The sequence below is a fragment of the Amblyomma mixtum genome, chromosome 7 (assembly GCF_055824585.1).
Source record: "Amblyomma mixtum isolate Tamu chromosome 7, ASM5582458v1, whole genome shotgun sequence".
NCBI classification, from domain to species: Eukaryota; Metazoa; Arthropoda; class Arachnida; order Ixodida; family Ixodidae; genus Amblyomma; species Amblyomma mixtum.
Window position 1 is genome coordinate 81510527 of NC_143018.1, and position 16814 is coordinate 81527340.

The following is a 16814-nucleotide window of genomic DNA, read 5'->3' on the forward strand; positions in this document are numbered from 1 at the left end:
CTCTCAGCTACATTCCAGGGTCAGCATAATTTTAAATTAAGAAATGTCTTGCACGTGATCAGACTATTTCCTAGAACCTCACATAAGTATATTGTCGCTCCTTGCACCCTTCCCATGTCATATCTTCCACCACATTTCCGGCCTTGTCACCCTCTCCCTTTGTTCACCTTTTTTTTTCTCTCTTCTTTTTCTCCTAATCCCCTGCTACCAGTTCTCGGAAACCATGACTCCTGTTACCCCCTCCGCCCCCACTTTTTGGCTTTCTCTGAACACAAGCCATCCCCCACCCCCCCTGCCTTGTCCTTCCTTGGAAATTCCCCCTTCCTTTCTCCTTCCAGTGCCAGCCTATTTTTTTTTTCCTTGTTCTCATTTCCCTGTACCACGCTGACTAATCCTTTTATCTAAGTTTTGCAGGTTCACCCAGCGCCTCCCCCCCCCCCCCCTTCGCAGCCCCTTCAAAGCCTTTTGTTCATTACACACCCCCCGGATATAAGTTGTTCCACTATTGCAGCGTAACGAATCATGATTCACCTCCCTCCCCTTCCTGACACGCATCCCCTCCCACACCACTTTCCTTCCCCACCCCAGGGGCCTTCCTCCTCGGAGCGAAGGCCCTATTTAATCCCTGCCGATGATGAACGCTTTGCCCAGACGAAGACAAGTCCCCTTGTCGAAACGTTGGCTCTAGCAACCTGAGGTTTTCCCCTCCCTTGTTCATTTTGTGATCACTATATGTAGGGAGTTCGATAGTACAAGGTAAATGGGAGAAACTAGTCAGGCTGCCCCAGTGCGCTTCAATTTTCACAACAGAATGCTTCGCCATTGCTGTAGCAGTAGATCACATAATCAAGAAAAACATAAAGAACAGTGTTATCTACACTGACTCCCTCAGCGCAATTACAGCAATAAACCCCAAGAATGCAGTCGAACCCATAATAGGAGACATAATACACAATACGATAAAAGCTCACACACAAGAACGTACAATAAAGCTCTGCTGGGTTCCTAGTCACGTCGGAATCAGCGGAAACGAGAGAGCTGATGCATGTGCCGCACTTGCCTGCAATCGTGAAATAAAACACGTAAACATACCGCATAGGGACTGCATGAGGTTGGTTCAAAATAAACTTAGAGGGAAATGGCAAGCTTCATGGGACAACGAGGTTAACAACAAGCTGCACTTGGTAAAGCCCTTCTTGGGTGAATGGAAGACCTGCAGGCACCAGGAATGTTTATGGAAATAATTTTATGTCGTCTCCGCATTGGTCACACACACATTACACATAATTTCTTACTAACGAAACAAGACAAACCACTCTGTGAAAGATGTGGAGGCGAGCTCACAATAAATCATATTTTACTTTCATGTTCATACCTCGGAAAACTAAGGAAAAAACACTTTATTAAGTTTTATAAAGAATGCATTCCTTTACACCCTGCGTTGCTCTTAGGTGAAACTGCCATTGTTAACCCGTCTTGTGTTTTTAGCATTTTAAAAGAAGCAGGTCTTCTTGTGAAACTGTAAATTTTAATCGATTGTTTCGCTTTTTATACAATACACTTCAGCCTTGTTCTCATCCTCGAGAAGAAGTCTGAGGTCTTTATTTGATTGGCTGGGAACCTCAATTTCCTTGCCCAGCCAAGGACCGCTGATGAGGTTACCCGGCCTCCTTAAAAGCTTTTACTTGTAGATCTAAAATTTCTTCTCTCTCTTATTACTCGGTACAAGAAACTTTATACCCTGTACACCATTTTTTCACATAACAGCACAAATCTGCATGAAAGAAATATCCTATACCTTGAGCTTGGCGCATGATAGCCTTAGCTGCTTATGCGCCATTAAACCCAACACAACACAACACAACACAAATTCTATTGAAAACAAATATTAAAAACTTTTTCCCCCTTTTTTTTTAACAAACTGAACGCTGAATATTTATGTATTTATTTACTTATTATACCCACAGGGTTCAAACCTACATTACAGAGGGGAGTGGCGGATGCAAAGGCTTACACACTGTTCATAAAGATATGTTATTAGTAAAAAATATACACAAATCTCTACAAAACCAGTCCGAAAACGAAACTAAGCACACAAAGAAGTAAAAACAACAAACGTACAAACAGCAAACTTCGAAATCTGGAATAGTGTTAATAAATACAGAAGCATACGGCAACGAATGTTAATCTAAAACAGGCAATACAGTTCCTAATAAACAGTTCTTGTGAATATTATTCAAATTTCGCGCTACTCACTTTAAACCCAATCGCACTCCTCTAAATGTATTGAAACTGCTTTTTTCTTCTTCCCTTTGTTTTTCCGCACATATGTGCCCATTTTTTTCTGCATTTTAATTTGCTACCTCAGACTGTATGGCTGACTAGCTTGTTGTGATCAGTGTCTTCTTTGTATCAGAGTACTTATATTTCTCTACTGCTGTCTGTTACCACGTACTGTAGAGGCGGGCGCACTCGACCAGACGCTCTCGCAGCCTTTATATTCGGCCCTGTCAAAGCAACACAGAGAAAACAGTTCAATTCACTTGAGATGTTGACTTGGTGCGTTTGCTGAAAATCTTCGCCTCCTCTGTGTTATCTGAGCCCCAACCTTCGCGAAAATTAATCTTCGACGCAAACAAAAATCTGGCATGCTTGAGCTGCCTTAACAAGGTCCAATAAACCCCGTAGATCCACATACGACGGTAGGTACACTATGGGCACTATATTGAAAGCTTCCTTGAATTTACTCTTTATTGCTTGAGATGTTGCTGATGTAGCTTGTTTCCTTAAAATGTCCGCGTCCTGTGTGTTATTATAACATCAATATTATCGAGAATTATTGCTCTTTCCAAATAGCAACTGGCATGTTTGAAACAATGAAATAAAATATTGCGGAGTAAGTAAGTCGAAAAAAAACAGATTTCCCTAACAGTACACAATCTATTCTATTTTTTCGCAGAAGCGGTGTGCTTTCCTGACTACCACGAAGGAGGTTGTGTTCGGGGCTCATTGGTGGACAACGATCATCCCGGGAGGGCGGTGAACACTACCAAACAGACAACTAGAGCCGTATTCGCTCATGGAACAGAATTCGTTTGGGCCGCAGACGCCTGCATTGAAAGGAGATGAGTTCAGGTGCCCCTCCTTCACCTACGGTTCAGCGAACCTTGCAGATGTTACGAGACACATGCACCTTCAGAGAGGAGGAGAGCTATCTAACAGCTGTGACGACCCAGCGGAGTTAGCGAAGTGCGATGGTAAGGATGTGCGGTGCCACACAGGAGGACGACCGCATCAGATTCCTATGTGCCGTTTTACAACTGAAAACTCTACAGCGCTAACTCGGCACAAGCATACGCACAGTGGCGAGAACAGCTTCAATAGCGACACGTGTCCTTCTACAGGTGAAGACACGAGAAATGTCACTCCACATTATAGTACGCACATTGGCGCGAGCAGCTTCAATAGCTACACGTGTCTTTACAGAGCTGGAGACCCGAGAAATGTCGATTCACATTTTAGTACGCAGAGTGACGAGGGCAGCTTCTATAGCGACACTTCTCCTTCTACAGCTGCAGACCCGAGAAATGTCACTCCACATTATAGTACGCACATTGGCGCGAGCAGCTTCAATAGCGACACGTGTCCTTACAGAGCTGGAGACCCGAGAAACCTCCCTCCACATTATAGTACGCACAGTGGCGCGAGCAGCTTCAATAGCGACACGTGTCCTTACAGAGCTGGAGACGCGAGAAACGTCGCTCCACATTATAGTACGCACAGTGGCGCGAGCAGCTTCAATAGCGACACGTGTCTTTACAGAGCTGGAGACCCGAGAAACCTCCCTCCACATTATAGTACGCACAGTGGCGCGAGCAGCTTCAATAGCGACACGTGTCCTTACAGAGCTGGAGACCCGAGAAACCTCCCTCCACATTATAGTACGCACAGTGGCGCGAGCAGCTTCAATAGCGACACGTGTCCTTACAGAGCTGGAGACCCGAGAAACCTCCCTCCACATTATAGTACGCACAGTGGCGCGAGCAGCTTCAATAGCGACACGTGTCCTTACAGAGCTGGAGACCCGAGAAACCTCCCTCCACATTATAGTACGCACATTGGCGCGAGCAGCTTCAATAGCGACACGTGTCCTTACAGAGCTGGAGACCCGAGAAACCTCCCTCCACATTATAGTACGCACAGTGGCGCGAGCAGCTTCAATAGCGACACGTGTCCTTACAGAGCTGGAGACCCGAGAAACCTCCCTCCACATTATAGTACGCACAGTGGCGCGAGCAGCTTCAATAGCGACACGTGTCTTTACAGAGCTGGAGACGCGAGAAACGTCGCTCCACATTATAGTACGCAGAGTGACGAGGGCAGCTTCTATAGCGACACTTGTCCTTCTACGACTGCAGGCCCGACAAATGTCACTCCACATTATAGTACGCACATTGGCGCGAGCAGCTTAAATAGCGACACGGGTCCTTACAGAGCTGGAGACCCGAGAAACCTCCCTCCACATTATAGTACGCACAGTGGCGCGAGCAGCTTCAATAGCGACACGTGTCCTTACAGAGCTGGAGACCCGAGCAATGTCGCTCCACATTATAATACGCACAGTGGCGCGACCAGCTTCACTAGTGACACGTGTCCTTCTACAACTGCAGTCCCGAGAAATGTCTCTCCACAATATAGTACACACAGTGGCGAGAGCAGCTTCAGTCGCGACATGTGTCCTTCTACAGCTGCAGACTGGAGAAATGTCACCCCACGTTTTAGTACGCAAACAGTCGAAAGCGCATTCAATCGCGACACGTGTACATTTATACCTGCAGAGTCTGGATGTGTCAGTCCACACAATACCATGCACACTGGCGAAAGGCTGTTCAATCGCAACACGTGTACTTTTACAGCTGCAGAGTTTGGATGCGTCAATACACACGATACTATGCACACTGGTGAAAAACCATTAAAGTGCGACATGTGCCCTTTTAGAACTGAAGACTCTTCAAGCTTAACTCGTCACAAGCATACGCACGGTGGCGAAGAACCGCTCCAGTGCGACTTGTCCCCCTTTACAGCAGCGCGCTCTTACACTCTCTCCATGCACAAGCAAAAGCATACTATCGAGAAACGCTTCAATTGCGACATGTGCTCTTTTGCAGCTGCAAGCTCTAGCAAACTCTCTCGACACAAGCGTACGCACACTGGCGAAAAACCGTACAAGTGTGACCTGTGCGCTTTTTCAGCTGCGCATTCTTCCACTCTCGCGATCCACAAGCGAAAGCATACTGGCGAGAAACCCTTCAAATGCGACATGTGCTATTTTGCAGCTGCAAGGTCGAGCCACCTCACCGTACATAAGCGTACGCACACCGGCGAGAAACCGTACAAGTGCGACCTGTGCGCTTTCTCAACTTCGCATTCTTACAATCTCGCCGTGCACAAGCGAAAGCATACTGGCGAGAAACCCTTCAAATGCGATATGTGCTCTTTTGCAGCTGCAAGCTCGAGCCACCTCACCATGCATAAGCGTACGCACACCGGCGAAAAACAGTACAAGTGCGATTTGTGCCCTTTCGCATGTGCACAGTCTTCAAATTTAAACCTGCACAAGCAAATTCACATTGGGGAAAAACCCTTCAAGTGTGATATATGCGCTTATGCAACCTCAGTGCGATGGGGTTTAAAGCGTCATATGCTGACGCACATTACCGCAGAGGGCTATCGCTGTACCTGGTGCTCATTCACGTGTTTAGATAAGGAGAGCCTCAGAGAGCACCTGTCCGGGCACAGGCAGTGAAATCTTCAGATAGACTTGCCGATATCATGAATATGCTCCTTTAGCTCGTGTACAATCCCATGTGCCTTACCACGTACTTAAGCGTCCAGGATTAGCCGTACGCGAGACGTAATTTTCTTCAAATCTGACGGACATCCAGTATTATTAACTTGGTGACTAATGCAGGGAGATAAACGCACGATTTCGCAGGTTTTATTCTTTAATCAGCTTTGCGCGTTGCGGCATTTTCTTGCTGATAAGTGACATTTTAGAACTGGACACAGCATCATTGCTTCGATATTTTTCTGAAAGTAAAAAAAATTGTATACTGACGGATTTATGTCGGAAAAATTGCGAGCGCATATAAGCCTACTTTTCTGCTATGAATTCGACAGCATCGGTTTTGTATTTTAATCTCTCTTTAATTTCACTTATGTTGTGATGATTTTTTCTTTTGTAATGACATGCCCACTCATTAGCATAAACTCGTAAGGCAACGCATATCTTACGTTCACCTTTGTTCGCCAAGCAGCAACGTGGGTCTATGTCTTGTGGATGTATGCTCGCCTCGCAGTCTGGAAGTCCATGGTTTAGTCTCATGCATTTTCGGAATAAATGTTATTTTTCTGTGTATACCACGGTGACGTTATCTGACAGTCTTGCGACCACTGCAGCTGGTGAACGCTGACCCGGCGTTTTGTTCCCGATGCGCCACATATTGATTTCGCAATTATTAGCTGTAGAATACAGCCGGTTTGACCGCGCAGGGCATGCTCCTTTCTATGATAGAGCGTCACATGGTGTAAAACATTCACAACTTCATTCGAAGTGAATTTCGTTACGCATACCTCATTTACAAATACCTGCTTACAGTGAAAATGAAAAAGTTGTCCTGCGGACATTCTGTAGGTTGCAATAAAATTACCACGGCAGTTGGCCAGGAGGTTCTTGTGTTGACTGCGTCCGGTGGTGTCTGCCGTTGTATCTACGCTGCTGATTTCCACTTCAACATTGAAAAATGAAAATTCACTCCTCGTCTCAAAATTGTGTTACAAGAAATTCATCAGACTACTCGAACTTGGTTGCATATGAAGCAGTGTTCACAGACTGGCTTCATTACACCATGTATGCGCTTGATTACACCATGTGAAGCGGAGGGGCCAGTAGAAAGTCTACAAGTGATTCCTCGTTGAAGCTAAATGAATAAAACCACAAAAATTGAAGGGCGACTACGATAGTCGGTACATGCGAAATTTCAACGCAGCTCTCCGCACGCCACCTGCCACCGCTGGAAGGTGGTATGTTACGCTGCTAGCCACCATCCGGGATCTTCCCGTGACAGCCACCTTTAGGTTGTCCGTTTCTCCGCTCTTGCCGTGGCAGGTTCCTTTTCCCTCTTCTGCTATCATACATGGTTGTCAGGTGGTGTGGTACGGCAACGCCAACACAGACGACTACGATGAAGAATCCGTGAAAAGGTTTTAATTAGTTGGTTTCAGAAAAGGAAATGACGCACTAACCGTCTCGCATATTTCGATGGACATCTGAACTGCGCCGTAAGGGGAGGGTTAAACAAGAAAGGAAGCAAGAGGTTCCGAAGTGGAGGGCTCCGGAATAATTTCGACCACATGGGGATCTTTAACGTGCACTGACACCGCACAGCACACAGTCCTCGCCTGCATCGGAATGCGGCCGGCGCTGTGCGGTTGGAACCCGGGTACTCCGGCTGAGTTAACGAGCGCCCACAGGGGGAGGGGGGGGGGGGAAATCTGTGGTTTAAAAAATCAAGTCGAACCCTATTCATTATGCATGCCTGATATAGCTAGGGCTAATAGGTTTTGTAAAGCGCTACGAAGCAAACATACACCATTCCGCGAGCACCGAGATGGCGTCTATTCGCGCAGCATTTTGATCGAAAATATCTTGGGGCAGCCGTTGATCATTGCGCTGATGGGTTTCTCATAGCGTCAAAATATCTTCCTTGCTGAACTTGCACTGGTACCAGGAACTCATCCGGCATCCAAAATGGCTCAGTGAATAGGGCACTCGGGTGGTGGGCACGAGGATGCTGCTCTAATCCCGGCTTTGAAAGCAATGTTTACTTGGGGTCGAAGCTGAAAAGAATCCGCGCGCTGTGCGATGTCAGTGCACGGTAAAATTATCCACGTGATCCAAAATATTCTCAAGCCCTCGGGTAAGGCACTTGTGTATTTCGTTGTTTTTCCCCCGACTGTTTTCTCTGTCCAGCTTAAACACAGGAAAATGGTATTGACTTAATTTTTATTACGCACTTTATACGGCACTTTTTAAGCTTTGGAACGAGAACATTTCGGGAGAGATCTGCCTGGTCGAGATCTCAATTATAAAGAGAAGGCTAACACTCCGACCAATTTCTGCTGTCCGGCGCCGACTGGGCACCTTCTTTAAGGTTGATGGGGGGCTAAGATGAAAAGACTCACTGTTGTTGCGGAAGCATTACTAGTACCATTAGAAGAAGAGCTAGCAGTGTGTGCGTGTCGCGGTGGGGCTGTGCTTACGGTGCTTGGTTGCTGGCCAAAAAAACGCGGGTTCGATCCAAGCCGTAGCTGTCGCATATCAATGGAGGATAAACGCTAGAGGGCAGTGTATTGTGCGACGTCAGTGCGCGTTAAATACCCACAGGTGGTCTAAATTATCTGGAGCTCTCCACTCTGGTGTCCCTCATACCCTTAGTTGCTTTGGCACGTCAGACCCCACAAAACCATCCTGGCGATGGGGTTGCTCATTAGTTATGGCGCTTGGTTCCTGACCCGGAAGATGCGTGTTCGATCCCGGTCGCGGCAGTAGCAATTCGATAGAGGTAAATGCTCAAGGTCGGTGCACTGAGCTTAGCCTGAGCGCTTCAGAGAACCACAGGTGGCCTAAATTATTGGGAGCCCTTCACTACGGTGTCGCTCTTGGCCTGAGTAGATTTGGTACGTCAGACCCTATAATCCATCCCGCCGCTGTGGTGGCTCTGTGGTTACGGCGCTACATTTTTAATGAGATTGTATTAGATATCTCTAGAGTACATACTTCTCCACAACGCCGAGTATATTTGGTATAGGATCCGCATACGAAACGAGACGTTAGAAGTCTAGGGAGTGGGGTGGGGGTTAAAAAAATTGCACAGCGATTTATATGACAAGCTGAAGACAGGTACTGCTGTCTAACCTTCTCAGCCGCTCCGGTTTGCCCATCTTCGAATTTCGTCAATTATCATAAAAATAAAACAAATAGAATTTAAGTTTTAGATGCACTATAGCAGAACACGAAAGACCATGGGCACTAACATGACAAAGCGATTGCAGTCCCTCAGTGCGGAAGCAATGCATACACGATCTCGTTCTTTTCAAGTACGATGGCCTATTAGAATTGGTTACTCACGATGTGGCCACCGATCTTCACCCGAAGCATTTCTATCTGCAGTTAGATCAAGCCAGTAAATTTTATGTATTTGCTTTCTTTCTTGGGGAGTATGTTTTTGATGTTTTCCGCCCTGCATGTAACTATGGCTCTTTTTTATTTTTGTTTTTGGGCTGGTTTCTTCCGCAGAAATTGAGTGTGTGCCCATTTCCATTCTTTCCATGTTGTTATCTGTTGCAGCCTTTGAATTTGTATATACCTCATATATCCGCTCCTTCCTTGGCTACCAAAAGGCGGCGGGCAGCATTGAAGAAAAAAAAAACAGGACTTAAATAAAACACACTGAGCAGCCTTGTTGCTCGCGGTTGCCGCATGGTGGCACCACAAAAAAGACGAGACATCAGGGGCGTGGTGTTCAGACGAACAGTACGGGGCGCAACAGAGAACCACAGAACTCTTTAACGCTGGCGACGGCGTGTGTAGCAGCCGCGCTGGCTGCTTAGTGACGCATCTGTAGCGCGCTGTAAAGCGTACACTTTACACTGAGTGACAAAGGAGGACTTGAACGCCGAAGACCCAACTGTAGGGAGGCCCAGTGTGAGTCTTGTACGCATTTTGCGGCTCCTTTCTTTTGTGTCCGGGTAGTGTTGTAGCTATATTTTCAGCGCCAGTATCTATTCCTGGTGACATGAAATGAATGGTTTAGTGGAACTCAGTGTTCCTACCGTCTGTCTGTTGACATGCCTGTCGTTTTCCCCCTGTTTTATGTAAGCGTAAAAACTGTTCCTACGCAGTTTACGTCCGCAAAACGAGGTGGGGCCTAACACGCGCCCCGCAGTGTTGCTTCTCATTCCTTGCCGTTGGTATGGTTGAGCAGTAAGAAAGTTAACTTTTTCTCTCGCGCAACTTGTCCAGACGCTTCACAGGCAGCCAACCCAAGCTATTCTACCTCGATCTGCAGCGCCCATTTTATACTTGAAGAACCAAATAGGACTGGGACGCCAACGACACAACTTACGTGAGTACATCTGTGCACTTGCACATCGCTCGGTTGCCGTTTTTTGTGCGGATGTCGCGGAAAGCCGCTCGCTCTCCTACCTGCCCCAAACTAGCAGCACGCGATGTGTATACAGCCAGGAAGCCTTCATCAACTATCACATTTTCTGCACAGAATATTCTCGTGAAGTCCGGTGCCGGTATAGAATTGTGAAGTTCCTGAAATATGTGTTTTCTCACCTAAAATTGGTGCATCAGCTGTCATTCAGCTAAACAAATCGGGCGATGAAAATTCGGCGTACATTTTTAGCGGAGGCTTGTTGAATTCTAGAGCGCGAAGTCAAGAGAAGAAAGAAGCTGCGGCATTATTTGTGCATCGAATGTATGATGGTGAAGTTTTTCATTGTTTGTTGGTTAATAACCTTGGTACGGGGCTTTATCAGTTTGTGACGCGAAGAGCGACCATATGTATATTTAATTGGTTATGGGTTTAACGTCCCAAGGCGACTTTGGCTATGGTGAAGCCGTAGTGAAGGGCTCCGGAAATTTCCTCCACTTGGGGTTATTGGGTATTTTTAACGTGCTCTGACATCGCACAATACACCGGCCACCAGAATTTAATCTCCATCGAAATTCGACCGCTGCGGGCGGGATCGATCCCGCGTCTTTCGGGTCAGCAGCCGTGCGCGATAACCGCTGAACCACCGCGGAGGCTTTTATCTGGAATTATCGCAGTTACGCGCTGCCGCTTCAACGTCGTGCAACATAACAGCCATGGCATTCGGACCTTGCCTGGAAAGTTCATTTGCCAGCTTGAAATTTAGCGCGGCTGAGAGCAGCGGTCAGTTGAGTTCTTCGACGACCGTAAAATTGCCTAATTGCTATCGTTAAGGGGAGACGCGGGTCTTGAAATGGTCAAAAATCGCAAAAAAAAGTGCATTTGCATTGGAAAAGTGCATTGGAAAAGTGCAATTTCGTTACGTTTAGACATCCAAGAATCCCTCCGCGAAATTCGCAAGTGCAATTCAATCGGGAAATATAAAAAAACGACTTTATACGCGTCAGGGTGGACGCGAGATGCCCAAAAATTGGCCAAATATGTTCGAAGTTCGCGCGCTCGCCATGATCAAACGCGGCTACCGTCGGCCGCCATCTTGGGCTCGTTTTGAAGCTGCTTTCTTTGTGCGTATTTTGCGATCCCTCAAAATGGCGTCGATTGGGCGGAGCCGCCGCTATCGCGCGTCTCCCGAAAGGCCCATGAGCGTCGCTGATTGGCCAAAGCGCGCGCTCCCCCGCGAGCTCGCTTCTGATAGGCTCGTCGCCGCGTCTTCTTTTTTTTTTTTTCTTTTCTCTGCGCGTCGCCCGCCGCACTGCTTCTCTAGTTTTCTCTCGTTCAGCTGCTCGTTTCGTGATCGCGTTTGACAGGCTCGTGTTTTTTCGTTGCCCAAATGTCCGATCATCGTCTCAAGCTGACTACGCGCCAAGCATTCGGCAAGAAACGAAAGCGGGCGTGGAATGCACGACAGAAGACGGCTAGAGATAACACGCTGCCGGAATCACCGATTGTATCCTTGCCGGAGGATTCTGCTGGACCAAGTTCCGAGCCTCAACCCAGGACGTCTGGCGTGGAGGCATCGTCGGCCCATGCTTCGAGTTTCGGAATGAACCGCATCGACACTGTGTTTTTCACGGCGGACGAAAACAGCGAGCGCGCCGCAACCGCCGACATAAGAAAGGTGCACTTGGTGTCGCAGTCTGCTACAGAACGGAAGTTCAAGCTGCTCGACGTCGGCGAGTTGGAAGAGGACGTCAACGACAGCGGCACGGAATTTGTGATCGTGGATTTAAACGTCGTCAATAATTTTGTAAGAATTATGCCCTGCCCCGAGTGCGGCGAGAAATCGGTGGCCCTGACGAAGGACTAAAGCAAGGAGTATGGACTCAGTGCCAAGCTTGTTCTCTCGTGCTCCACGTGCGGCATGCGCGAAGAGAGATTTTCTTCGCCCAGGGTCGCCACGTGCGGGCAATGAAGGCAATTCAGAGTACCGGCAAGGGGGCAACAGCCTTATCTGATTTCTTCTCGACTATGAACATTTCGCACCGTGGCCTTCACCACAGGACCTTCCAGGTCCATATGACCAGGATGGTACAAGCATGCAGCGCTGCTGCAACAGATAGCAAAGTCGCAAGTGTGGCCCGACTCAAGGAGCTTTATAAGAACTTGGATAACCCACCTGGGAACAATGATGCGATTTTCGACGGAACCTGGCTAACGCGTGGCCACAGTTCGCATATCGCGGTTGGATGCATTATTGGAGATGTTCACCGGGCTCGTCATAGACCACATCGTCTTATCGAATTTCTGCCTAGGGTGCACGAAAAGTCCCAAACCTAGTGAGCAAGGGTATGCGGCCTGGCATGCAGTACATGCTCATGAATGTCAGAAGAATGTTGACTGCAAGTCCGGGCAAATGGAGGTTCAGGCTGCACTCTGCTTGTTCCAGAGGTCACTTGACAAGCATAAGCTACGATACACAATGCTGTCTGATGGAGACAGCAGGACTTTTCACGCTTTGACAGAAGAATCTGTGTATGGCTTCGTCAAGGTGGAAAAAAAAGACTGTATTAACCATGTTCATAAGCGCATGGCAGCATCCTTGCGTGGGCTGGTTGACAAAAAGAAGGCCTAAGGTAAACCACTGTTAAAATGTTATACCTCTTGAGCTAGTGCAGCTACCCTGAATCTAATTACATATTTGGAATCAGCACAAAAATCTGAATAAGACTGGTAAGTTTCATTTAGTTCGTCCCAAAAGTTGATGAGCGTCAAAACGGGAGCGTGTGGCAGATAGCTTCGAGCCCTACTTGTGGCAGTGCGCGATGGCTGCTTTTATCAACGTGGTGGAAAGGGTTCAGCCGCCTTGCCTGCTCCCGGCAAGAGGAAGGGCACACCTTCCTTTCCAGTTTGCTTATGAAAGCGGCCGCCGCCCATCGGCACGACCAGCGTTTGAGGCTATCGGGCAGGCTCTGCTCTGTCCATGCTCATAAATTTTATGACTGTACTGTTGCAATCACATCTGTCTAGAGCGGAACTGCAGCCCCTCCAAATAGTCACTTTGGGTCCAAATTGTGCGTGCGATGTCTTGCGGCAGTCATTGGGTTCGAATTCGCTTGGTCAGATGCGTAACGAGAGTGGATGCTACAGCATTCTCGGCGGACCGGATACAGTTTTGCGTGATTTGCGGGTCCCGAGTGCAGAGTTTCCAAGATTTTTCACAGAGGAAAACGCATGACGACACCGCATTCCACTGCGCGACGACTCCGCACACGACGTTGAGGCTGAAATTGACGCCATGAATGTATGAAATGACGCGAGCGAGAAAAAATACGACGACATGCGCAAGCCATATTTCTATACGTGACGCAGCACTGACCGTGCTCAGAGGCCAACGGTCATTTCGAAAGCAACCATCGAAACTGAAGAGGTATTTCATGGCCGCAAGTTTACCGACCTGGTAGACAAGAGAGGCGGCACTGCCATCGGCGCACACTCTGCAGTCGTCATGATTAAAATCATGTTTATTCACGACGGACCCCAATCCACACTGCTGGAAGGTACTTATAACAGATTAAAGGGCAAGTGCACCACTTTTTGAGAATTCCGCGATATTTATTTATTTATTTATTTATTTTATTTATCAAATACTGCCAACTGCCTCTTGGCAGTCAAAGCAGGAGTGGATACATTGTTCTTGAACAATTGCTAAAGTGAGTTTAACAGCGGCAAAGAAAGAAAACATGCTATTGACAATCAGCCATGAAGGAATGTGCACAATCAAAAAGCACACAAAAAAAAGAAAGAAGGAATACACTTTGAAAGGCGGACGGCAAAGCAAGAAGCGTTGTAAAGAAACACTTGCAGCATCACAGATAAGATGACACGGCTGTAACAAAAGATTCAACTGAGGGCATGTCAGCTACTTCATAGGGTAAGGCGTTCCACTCAGCTGTGGTTCGAGGAAAGAATGATGAACGGTAGGCGTTAGTTTTAACCTGCGGCATTACAATTGTTTTGCTGTGCTTGCCTCTCGTTTTCCTGGATTCGTTGAAGTGCATGTAATTATGAAAATTTATTTTGACATGGTGGTTGACAATACTGTACATCATTTGTAGGCGGTGTAGTTTGCGGCGCATTTCTAGCGACGGGAGCCCAGCTCGTGTTCTCAGGTCTGAAACAGAGATACTTCTATGGTAAGCGTTAAAAATGAATCGAAGTGCTTTCTTTTGTACCCCTTCAATGTGATTGATGTTTTTCTTAGTATGAGGGTCCCAAACAGTGTCAGCGTAATCAAGAATTGGCCTAACGAGTGTCGTGAATGCTGCAAGTTTTGTTGCACTAGTGCAGTGCCTCATGCGGTGCTTTAATAACCACAGCTTTTTTAGTGACGCCGACACAACATATTCAACATGTGCGTTCCACGTTAATTTGGAGTCAATTATAAGACCAAGATATTTGAAATTGTCAACCCGCTTGACATCAGCATTGTTAATTTTGTAAGTATATATTAACGGTTTTTTCTTTCTTGTGACCATCATGTGGGCACATTTAGAGACATTTAGGTTCATACGCCAGGATTGACACCAACTGGTAATTGCAGAGAGGTAATCACGTAGCACAATTTGATCTTGCACAGATTCGATGACCTGGTACACGATGCAGTCATCGGCAAAGAACCGGCATTGTACAGAGGAATCCAAAGACAGGTCATTTAAATAGATCAGAAAAAGAAGAGGTCCAAGGACAGAACCTTGTGGTACACCGGATAATACAGGGGCAGATGAAGAAAGTGAGTTTTCAATGCAGACATACTGTTGTCGATTGGATAAGTAACAATCAAGCCAATTCAAAATTTGTTCATTTTGCAATACACTTTTTAGCTTAAGTAATAACCTTTTGTGACAGACTCGGTCAAACGCCTTTTCGAAGTCGAGGAACAGTATATCAATTTGCCCACCCCGATCCAAAGCTACCATGAGATCATATTTAAGGATTGCAGTCCATATAGGCTGTAGGTAAAGCGTGCCAAGTGTTTTTTGCGATTGTTTAATATCGTGACGTGACCACTGATTGATTTTTGGGCTTCTCCTCTTTGCGACGGAGAAGTGCGGGCAAGCTTGGTGCGGCGTCATGGAAGGGAATATATCAAATTACCTCTGCCGTCAACCAAATCCTGCAGCGCTTCGCTTGATGGTGCCAAGTACCCTCGGTGGCGTTGCCTTCAGTGGCGGTTGCGTTTTTGTTCACAGGGAGCGTTTACGCATTGGGAATGTAGGTGGCAACGCAAAATAACCTACGTATTAGCTCCCGAATTGGAAATACAAGCGCGGTTGAAGCGCGTTTGATGCTGCCAAATAACCCTGAGTGGTTTTGCCTTCAGCGGCGTTCGCTTCTTCCTTGAAAGGAAGCGCTTACGTGTTCGAAATGTACTATCAGCAAAGAATGAAACGCGAACAAGAAAAGTGAGTCGCAATACACACACAAAAAAAAACAAGGATTGGAAAGATTGGAAGGATTGGATTGGAAATACAAGCGCGGTTGAATGACACCCCAAAAAGAAGTCTTCGTGCCTTCGAAATTAAAATAGCAGGAGCTAGTATTCAGCTTGCCTGGCAGAGCTGCACATTTTGCAGTCCGTGGTTCAGTTGTATTCTTCGCGTTTCATTTCTTGCTGATAGCGCAGGTACCTTAGATGACGTCATCATGCACCCTACCACTTGGCGCTGTGTGCTGCGGAGAAGCTTGAATTCCATTGGTATTTTAATTGGCGATTACGTCAGCATTTGAAATGCTTATCCAAAAGTATTTCACATGCTTCACCTGCAAGTTCCACACCTTCTACCCCTTAAAGTTCGTCGATTTCTAAAACATATGCAGTTGCCCTTTAAGGACCATGTTTTGCTCGAGTGGTGGTGAACGGACGTAGTTATTGCCCTTCGACCTTTGTTGTCCTGTGGCTGTGTTCCCAGGACATTATCGGTGCATAGGCTTCCTGACTGAACATAAAAAAAAAATAAATGAGCTTAGGTGCACATCTGCCTTTCGACGGACTTTCATTTTAGAAGACGCTGCATTCTTAGCGAGTAGTATCGACGAAAGCCCAAGGAGGCTGAAGCGAGTTATAGAGGCAATCATATTTTACAGAGTTCAGCTGAAACCAGAAAGGTTCCGCTTCGCCTACCTGAACTTATCCCTCGTTGTCAGCAAGGAAAGAGTGGGATCAGGCAAGGAAGCACAGTCGCTGTTTCATATTTCCCGAATTCAACTGACAAGGAAAGCGTTTAGAGATATTTTTTGGCTCCATCCCTACCCATGCACACCGGTTCGTAAACGGCCATTGTCGCATTGCAATCGTTTTTGACGTACGTGAGAAAAGTAGACGTAACGCTTGTAAATCCAGTTTCAGGCCCCCACTTTTCTGACCCGCACATGTCTATCCCTCCTCCACCCCGGAGCGTACTTGCCGGCCTGCCGCTTATGTGACAACCCGAGAGTCGTCTACGCTCATCTCATATTCTCTTGCCCACCGCACTCGCTCCCTGCCTCTTGTCACCTAAACAGTCCCCAGCAGTGGGAGGCTGCGTTGTCCAG